Raw genomic sequence first — 10,387 nt, forward strand, 5'->3', positions numbered from 1 at the left:
CGGGTCGCATTAGATATCTACGCGTACACCAAGTCCAAGTACGTACGTGCATGCATAATAAACCCACACAGCGGCGCGCACTGCACGAACAAATATATGACCCAGAGCCACACAACACAAAGTGACCCAAATAACACCCACACACACACAGAGACACCTTCAACGCGCATCTCGCGCCATTAATCACTCCATCATTCCCACGCCGAGCGTTAATTGAACAACGCTCATATCTCAACGACGTGCGCCCAGTGAGTGTATGGACGCGCAAAAGGCGTAAAATGTTTATTTGTATCTCGCTGGATGCGGGTTATGAGTCCATGTCGACCCAGAAGGAAAGACGTAGCATGTTGTTGATGCACATTACGATGCGGCCGTTGTTGCCACCCCCGCATGACATAAAACCCAGCCACTGCGCGCCAGGAAGACTGAAATACATTTTTTATTGCACTCCTCAAATGTGCAAAGTGGAGCGCACGCTGACGCCTCACATTCCGGAATGTTTTACCTAGTTTAATGCCGCGGGACATTCAGATTTCTGTAATTAAACGCGCCGAATCTATAACACGATGTGGCAAGTGATGACGCCGGTGGGAGCGCAAATTGCACGCTTTTACGGGCAATCAAGGTAACACAGTTTTATGGTAAAATCATTCTTCGAGGCTGGTTTATATTGCCACCCGCAATTTCAATGCTGGGGTTTTATGCTTGCGACCACAATGTGCATATTGAATTGAGATGGAATATTGCTAATCAAGCTTATTTCACAATATTTCCGGCTGGAAACTTTGAAAGTGAAAAAATTTCACAAACGGCATCCAAGCTTTTATTCTTGTAAGATGACGACGCAATCAAATCGACTATACATCCATCGATGTATGCATCCCATACACGTCGCCCGATGCGAAAGTTTCGAGCGTTGATTTGAAAGTTAGCCGGGCAAAGTTCGCGATTGCGAAATTTCTTAAAAGCGCCTGAAATTGTAATGACATTTTCAAAGCGCGAGTGAAAATCGATAGCGCCGGTGCCGCCGCCCTAGACGCTTCATAATAGCTCCGCACTTATCGAAGTAATAAACGCAAAAACACGATGTAAACGTGGACAATGTTGTCTAGCTCGCGCGCAAAGTTTCCCCAGCGCGCATGAAAGCATAACGAGCGGAATAAAAGCACGAAAAACTAAAGCGCAGATAAGCTCATAGTCCAGATACGACTAGCCGTGTATCCAACTTTTGTAGCGTGTGCATAAATAAAAATAAAAGCCAACGAGCATAACCATAGACAACCACTACGACTCGCACACAGGATTGCATTTTGCCGGTCAAGTCAAAGAGTGGCATGCATTCAAGTCGTTTGTTCTTCGTAAAACGGCGTGGTAGAGACGTCCCTGTAGATTTATCTATGCAGACTGTACACACAGATAGCTATTATCTACAGCGTCATTTACGCTTTTAATTTTTCTACATTCGAAACCATTTGAAAATTTTCACGCGGCAGGTTTCCCTCCGGCGGCCTTTAACTTTGAACGTTTCATGCAATACTGAGTGTTTGCTAATCGTTCGTAGGAAGCAATTTTTAGATGGGAAAGTTTGGCGATGGTGTAAAAGTTGTGCGCTATTGAATGGAATTAAATTCACAAACAGTTTACTTCCTTGCTTGCCACCACCAGGCGACCAGTCCCGAGTTGATAGTTTCGAGATTATCGCATTGTTTGCACGTTCGGTATGCATTATCACCCAACTTCCACACAACTTCCCGGCGTTTTTACGTTATATTAAAGTCTTTTTCACGTACGCCGCCCTCGCAATCTCGTGTCGCACACGCCGCACACTCACGCGATGCCGACGTATTTATGTACATTCGCGCGATTTCGCAATTCTGCATTCATACACACCACCTCTCCACGGGCGCGTGGCGCTCGTATATTTCGACAACAATACATCTCTGGCGTGCATCACACATTCAGAGAGTATAAGAACATCGCAGGCCTCCGCTCGCATTCCCCACTTTTGTGCGCTGCCCGTCGCTCGGTGTGTGTGAGTAGGTATGCATTGTCGGCGGGCGAAGAGAGTTTGGTGGAAAATTGTTTGAATGCGCGCACAGGGGGCAAACGCGGCGACGATTGCCGGATTGCTGACAAACAACGCGCGCGAGCGGAAAAATTTTCATGCGGAATAAAACGCCAACAGCATTTTTAAGATCCCTGCACATTACGCAAATTGCCAGCTGAAGATTTTACACTTGCTTAACCATGCAAGTAGTGTCAATTGAAGCGTTAATTCCCGGGGCTTCATCCGACATTAATACAGCTGTTGTTTGAGTGTTAATAAACATGTTAAATTACTTATTGACACATGTTGCACCCGAAGTTTCGCCGAAGAGCGATTACTCAGGCACGGATTTACAAGTCGACGGCACAAAACTTTCCTGAGGGTGTAATGGGTAAACTTGCGGGGTGTATCAATTTGAGTGTTTTTCGTCGCCCGAGATATAGTGTAGCGCGAAGATTGAAAACCGAGCTGACAACATAATGAAAATAATGAAGGGATGGCTGTATTTTATCGCCGCTTGCTTAATGAATAGTTTAAGACGCCCCTAAATGTCACGCCGGCCAGACCGGTCGATCGGTGCGGCGCGGAATAGATCATTAACGGCGGGCGCACGCTTCTAATGGCTGAAACATTCGTAAACGCGAAGACGCGCCGCGACACGAACTTAATCACGTCACACTCAACGCCGCCCCCGCAGCAAATGTTTCCGCAATATTATGTTATGTGCGCGCGCGGGGGCGGCGGCGGGGGCGGGCAGGGCTGGGGCGATAACGCGCCCTTCACGCACGCAACCAGACAGACGCTACCATGCACGATGTAGCTCTTCAGCGTAACATATATGTTTTCGCACGAGTACAAGGTACTCTACACTCAACCGGGGATGCCGTTTGGGATGCGAGACTGTTGGTAATGGCAACGGCACGACGCACCACTTATTGCTCTATCGATCTGTCACCGAGCGAAATAAGTAAGCAAAGTACGCAATGGAACGCGCGCGCGGAAAAAAAACACAACAGCGCGAATTGCACATAAAACCGAATGATCTAATGACGCGCTTCATTATATTATTATCTGCACGCGCTCGCTGATGTCTTAAATACGCGCGAGTTTTTTTTTTATGTGTAATAAACTAAATATATGCATACCTTTCGTGGGTTTTTAGCGCGTTGTTAACTGCTAATGTCTCCTTTTACTGACCACATCTGAAAACAAAACAATTTACAATATTTTATTCGCCATTCTAAAGAATTGTGTTCATTTTCACCTCCTACAAGACACGGCTTCAATTAAAAATGTATTTTTACTTCCACTGTACTCGTAAAAGAGCAGAGAAATATTTTTTTTCATCAAAAGAAAAAATAAATAAATAGCTTTTCACTAGTTTCAGTGGAAATTGCCATTGGTAGCAAACAGTAAATTCAATTTGCGCAAAAATTAGAGTCACGGAAGGTCATCAAAGGCAACGAGCGCGCGCGCCGTGGATAGCAGTGTTTGATAAAGACCAACAATTTGAATAAATCAGTCGCAATTATCACAACTTTACTAATAAATACGAGCGGGCCGAGACCCGACTACATGTTACACCATCAGCACGCTTGGTGCGCGCGTCGTGGGGGCGGCACCGCACGAATTTGCATTAGATTAACTAATTACAGACACTTGTAAGAGGAGCAGCACGCCAGATGCGTATAATTAATAATCAATTAATTATTTTGTCCTCGCGCCCGCCGAAAACCGCGCGCCAAATTTATACGAAACTATGCCATTACACTAACCGCTGTGCACGCAAGTAAATATTTAAATTCCGGCGTGTTTTAAGGGCGTGTGCGAATCGAACGGATGTGGGTGATGATGGAATTTTAAATGCTGCAGGACAAACGTACGCGTTGAAAATAATTTTTGTGTTTTTCTATTTCTATCGATGTTGAAAGTTATTTTTGTATAAATTTTATGAGAAGCAATTAAATCGACCGTTTCACGGTCATATTCAACTCAATTCTCATTAAACTGAGCGCAATTCAATGCAGCAATTATTATTGTTGCCAGATACACAGTTATTATTCGAAATTCCAGCCGACATGTTGATATAAATCAGCTAAATGCGCAGAAATGCAATTAATTTGTCTGGTGCTGATTTATTCAGTAAAATCGTGGTTCCATGGCCCGGCTAGCTCAGTCGGTAGAGCATGAGACTCTTAATCTCAGGGTCGTGGGTTCGAGCCCCACGTTGGGCGCTTCTTTTGCACGTTTTCACACTAAACAAGTGGGTCAAAGTATACTTAAACACCCGAGCAGATATTTTAAACAATACACCGCGCGTTATTGAGTCGTCGCGCAAAAAAAAAAAGGTGAGTTTGCTTCTTGTCCTCTTTAGCGCGCTACCTGTTGGTCCTGCACGTTTTTTACTCGCGCGGCGGCGGCGCGCTCACATGGCCGTCGCGAGAGACACACGTTATCTGGGCAGGCTAGCCGGGGGCCGGCTGGCGGAGGCACCGCACCGGTTAAAGGCCACCGCAGTCACGATGGCACGCCGCCGCCACCCGCGCCGCCTCTCGCTCTAATGTGTAGGCACGACGAGAAGCTTCGTTATTGATCCAAGGCACAGCGTGAACGATGTAATGTCTGATAAAGCTCACCCTGGAGTACTCTACTCTCGTCGGCGACGCATGCATGTATCGCGTGCCCCGATGCAACAGCAGAACCGGCGCGCGCGCGGGGGCGGCGATTTGCGCGGCCCACGCCACGCCGCTGATACTTTAATTTATTTACAATGCTTACATCCACCATACCATATCCAGCAAAAGCCTGTGAAGTCAGGCGCAAAAAAAAAAGTTGAAATTTAATCATATACGAATTACGACCGCCCCCACACGTGCGTTATCGTGCGTTTTATGACTTTGTGTATGCGTCGTGGGGCAATTTTTACCATATTCCACTCGAGGATCTTTTCGTCAACGACTTCCGGAGCTGATTCGGCAGAAAAAAAAAAGCGCCAACTAGCGGATAGTGGAAATTATGCAATATCAAGTGGTAATTTCAAATGCGCTAGTATATCAAACCCATTTCAAAACAATCTGTCACATGTCTGAACCAGTCGGTCGGGGGCTGTCATCACAAAGGCGTAGCCAGGCGGCCGTCGAAAGCTGCGAAAGCTCCCCGGAAAGTAGCAATACGCGCGGGTGAAATCCGAGGCGCTCGCTGGCTCGCCGCCGCCGCCGCCGCGACGCAACAGATATGATTTATTCGTTTCACTTGTTTGTTTGCGGCCGGCGCGCGCCTCCGCATCGCGAATGAATGTAACGACTGCAAAGCGCTTTGACAAATTTAATAAAAGTGTCATGCATTTCGAAACTTCACGATTCCACCAACACCACACCTCTACAAATCGCGCCGCCGCCACCACCGCCGCCGACGTTATTGGAAGCTCATCGTGTTGTGCCCCTGCCGCCTGCCTCCTCAAAGAGAAGAAATTAAATTTGCATGCGCTTCTTGAAAGTTTCACGCGCGAATTCGTAGATAATAAATGCCCGAAATGCGCCGAATTAATTAAAATTATATTCCCACAAAAAGGGCCTTAACGCATTTGGCAGAAGTTTCCCCAGCGGGCGGGTGGATGGGCGGGGTAACAGCAGTGTGTATGTTTAAATTAGCTGGAGCACGAGACCGCGAGCAGGCGAGTTTTCGGCGCTTTTCTTACGCGTGCGGCGCCATCCGGGCGCATAATTGCTCCAACAATTACATAATGATTTTTTGATTGGCGAATAATCCCGACGGGCGCGGCATTTCGCTTCGTTTGCCCGCGCACATTGCATTATGGCGAGTTAACGAGCAACAATGCGAACAATCCGCAACCTCGCTGCTCTCATGATTTCGCCTCGAAAAACTTCCACCGGGGAATTCGCCTCAAATCTTTCCAAATTCAAAAAGTAACCATTACGAACGCCGCGCAGCATTCAGCGCTCCCCGGAGACGACAAACTTGTATTTGTGTTTTATCTAAGTGCCCTCGAGATTACCGCCCTGTGTGTGTGATTTTTTCTTCTTCTGTGGCTCACACAATAATGACGAGCGTTTATCTAGTTTTTAGCTAATATAGGTGACCTAAAAACGTCTGCATCGCGGAGGACACCAGCTCGCGAAGAGATCGAATCAGGTAGCATTGAGTGTTCGAGTGCCGCGGACGCGATAACATGCGCATTTCGCATTCGCCGGCTTTTCGGAAGACACCTGTCGATATCTGCGCCAGATCTTTCTCGCCGACGCAAATTTGAGGCCAACGCCGGAGCGAACTCTCAACCCCCGCGCGTTGCTGATACGCCTGAAATATTTCCACGAGTGATTTTATTCCGATCACGGAATGCGAACAGCGCTGATATTTCTATTTTAATGTACAAACATGTCAAGCGTATAACTGACGCTGAAATTGAACTGCATTTCGAATTATGCACGTCTATTTACGTATTTAATACGCATCAATAATTCTCACTGGCGTGGGTGCTCAATGGTAAAAGGCGCAATTAAAAATTAAGTTCTTAAATCAGCAGCCGGCGTAAACTTGTAAATTATGTGGCATGGTGGAGAGCTAGAAACGTAGGAAATTTTTGACGCGGCGTCATTACTTTGCGCGCTATCTTGATATCTTCGCGCGCTGCGAAGCGAAGTGAAAAAGTGAAAGAAAAAGCATGTTTCAAGTATGTATAACGTTGCTGACGTCGCATTTCTTTTCCCTCCGCATCGCATTTTCTTCGTTCGTACGTCGACAGCGGGCGCTCCTCCAATGTGCACCCTTCACAGCCTTCGCACCACATAGCGCATGTTGCAGGAAACGAGTGTAATGAATAAGCCAGGCTTGCACGCGACGCCGAAAAAAAAAACACCGAGTAGAAAAGAAAGAACGTTTTACCACTGGCTGGCCGGTGGCGCAAATCGCCTTCGGGCGTTTAATATTTAAAATATCCGCGCGATAAATTTCGTTAACTTTTTTTGCTGTAATAGTTTTCCGTGCGGCTAGCTGTCGACAACATACTGTAGGCGGGCGGGTTTTTGCCATCGGCGTTGGATAAATGCGACGTTACAGCCTAACACAAGGGGGGATTCAACACGTCTACTTTTTGCCCAACTTTTTGACATTTATAGTTGCACTGCCAGATTACATTTCACTTAAACGCCGGCGCGTTTGCCGCCCGGCCGGGCACCTTCCGCCACCCGCGGCCATCTTTCGCCCACCTTCCGCCGCCCGGGCTGTCGTAATGCGTGCGCGGCGGTGGATCAAGGGGTAGCTAATGCCACACCGGCGGCAGAGTGACTAATACATGTAAACTGCGCCACCTTTCGCACAACATTCTCGGCAAAAATCTCGCATTCATCTTTCCAGCGAATATTCGTGCTCAATTATTCGCGCAAGTTGAGGAGAATTTCTAAGAATCAATTTGTCGCCGCAAATGCATATCTCTCTCCTCGCGAGAAGTTAAAAGTTTTTGATCGAGGAGCACTCGCGTGCTCGCAGGAGCACATGAAGAATCTCTTTGTTACCTAGCAACAAAGAGATGCTCTTGCGTTGAAACGTATAATGTTCGTACGAATTTATAGCGCGCGCGAGCGCGGCTTTATGTTTTATTAGTTTTTGCCATAGTTTGCCGCATTTTTCATCACACAATATCGTTCCGGGCCGGCGGAAACTTTCCGCCCGAAAGATCACGCCGTGTGTGTTTTAGGTATTTATTGTTTAGTCGTGTTCGCATTGCGGAAAATACCCGATAAGGAGAGCGAGAGTTTCTTCCTCGACTTCGATTCGTATCGGCCCGAACAATTCCTACCAACTTAAAGTCCAGTTTCTGCCAGACCGGAGGTACGTGTGGCATACATGACGTACAACACAAGAAAGCGCGCGCCCGGAAAGAAACTATCGGTGTGTGTTGTTCGACGAGTGCGAGAACTGCGCCAAGTATTTCCTCGGCGGTGAATCTTTTTCATTTCGTTTCGTTCGACTACTTTCCGTTTAGGTTTCGCCACCCCCGGCCGGGCGGGCGTACGTGCGCGTCCGTCTAGTTCGTAGGTTGTTAGTCGTAAAAGATACTAAGTTACGGTTAAGTTAAAAGGACATCGAAAGAGCTTGTCTCGAAAGATAACGAGTTACTGAAAGAGTTACGGACGTCCGTGGAGGCCGAAGTGTTAGGCTGGTAATTTTCCTTGTTGGACAACCAACGAACGTGGGCAAAAATATTTCGCTCTTCAAGAGTATTTGCATTTCAAATGAGTTTTTTGCGGTGGGCACGCGCCGAGATGCGGAGTCAACAATAAGAAAACAAGATACACATCTCAAGCGACAAATTGTTTCGACGCCGATTTTAATTTCAACTTTTCCGACGTTTAAATTGATTTTCGATTAGAAAACGTCGGCGCATTCGTCTTAATCTTAAATCATTCAGTGGCCTAATCGATTCCTAATTGGAGATTTGCCCAAATCTTGCGCCAAGTTTCGATTAAATCAAGAAAATCCAGCGCCGCCATGAAATATGCGATTGCAGGTTCTCATTTTAAATAAGCTCCAAGCCTGGCATATAACACATAATCCTCGACTTGTAAAACTGAAGCAGAGCGAGCATCGAAGAAGCTGATTTGTCACAAGAACTTTAACTCAGATAAATTGCGAACAGTTGAAAATTGCGCGAACGCCGGGAATATGCGAGCGCCGTAAGTAACTTCGGCGTGCATTTGAATACGTCCTCAAAAATTTTCACGAATAATAACGCGAGCGGCGGTGGAAATTTGCGATGCAAAAAATGTCGACGAATCTTTTCGCGCGTATAAATTTCATCCATTCTTCTGGCAACGACATGCGTATCAAAACGTGCGCGCATCCGCCGCCGCCGCCGCCGAAAACCAGTTACGTATACGTACGTATATTACGGTGCCCGGCTATGCGTATAAGCGCATAACGAACGCGCGGGCGCGAAGAACGAAAAGAATAAGTCTCCTCGTCGTCCTTGAGCAGCAGCACTGGTGGCGCTGGAGGTCCATGGTGGAATGGGCGTCGTTGTGATGTTTTCGCCGTCCTGAATATTTCGACTGCAACCTGGCATTTCGCATTCCTCGCGCGAGAATTCCGCCGCCACATTTTCGCTTCCAGCATCTTTATCGCATCACGCTCAGGAAATTCTTCACCGAAAAACGCGCGCGCCAGCTTTTTCCGCGATGCCGAGTTTAATGAACACGACAGAACAAATCCGACGATCATGTCAGTGTCGTCAGTGTTTCATTAAACAGACAAACTGGAAAAAAGCGCGCGACGCGCCGGTAACGAGCCAAAGAGATTTTAACGAATCCGGACGAGATTCTGATAGAAATTTTACGACGCACGTGTACTCGTTAATAGCACACGCCGGTAATAGCTCATCGACGCCGAGTTCATAAATTCATTTCATATGTGTTTGCGTTTTATAGTAAACAATAAACATTTATGAACTATAAATTCATTTTATGTTTATAGTTTTATCAGTGTTGTGTTGTGTTTTTTTATTCTTCTTCTTCTACTGCTGCGCTGTGTTGTCATTTTATTTTTCTGCCGCGTTGCGCTGGATAAGATCACGAGGACTGATATTAAATATTCGCGCATTTATTAGTTGCGCGTAGTTAGTGTCACGACCGGAATGAGAGTCTGATCTTTCGCGGTTGCTGCGAGCGCGCTGGCTGCGCGGCCGCAGGAAACTGGGGAGAAAATGAGAAAATACGAAAACAACTTCTGCGTCCGGCATCTCTTGTCAACGACACATTCCATTACAATGGAAGGAACAAACTTATGATACAAGTATTTACTTCTATGCGGCAACATTTGCGCAGTTAAACACAATTAGGTAACAGTTTAGTTTCGAAACAAAAAAAAAACCTTTTCGGAATTAAATATCTGCAACCACGAACCCTTCATCAGGCGGGCAGCTTTCCGGGATCAAATCTAATCTAAACTGGAAGGAATTGCGCAGATATCCTCCACCCTCGCGCCGGTACACATTTTCCCGATCCACCATAGATAAGATAGTAAGTGCTTGGCTGCTTTATGGAGAGTACAATTGATTTTCTGCATTTCTTTCTTTCCTCACCGTTAACTCACTCGGGTAAAGCGAGTTTTTTGTTACGGTTACGGCATGGACGACGAGCTAATTTACCTTTTTCGAAAACTGTCCACTTTTCCGCCACTTTTTTGCGCCGCTGGTCCTCTCGTTAGGGAAGGAAGCAAGGTGGCGCGCCGCCGTCGGCATCGGTCGGCCGAGCAGCTGAAAGTGCGCCGGCAGCGCGGCGGTGGCGGCTGCAGAGGCGGCGGCAGCAACGGGCGCCTCGCACGCAT

General features: G+C 46.9%; 1 non-coding gene across 1 annotated transcript; it reads left to right on the forward strand.

Moving 5' to 3' along the window:
- The first annotated feature begins 4,208 nt into the window (after positions 1–4,208).
- TRNAK-CUU (transfer RNA lysine (anticodon CUU)) lies at positions 4,209–4,281 on the forward strand. The gene has a single exon. It is a non-coding gene; the product is annotated as a tRNA-Lys (tRNA).
- Positions 4,282–10,387: the final 6,106 nt, after the last annotated feature.

The sequence above is a fragment of the Atheta coriaria genome, unplaced genomic scaffold (assembly GCF_025399875.1).
Source record: "Atheta coriaria isolate IRGN ID8LTWV9N9 unplaced genomic scaffold, Caltech_Dcor_3.1 hic_scaffold_4_pilon, whole genome shotgun sequence".
NCBI classification, from domain to species: domain Eukaryota; kingdom Metazoa; phylum Arthropoda; class Insecta; order Coleoptera; family Staphylinidae; genus Dalotia; species Dalotia coriaria.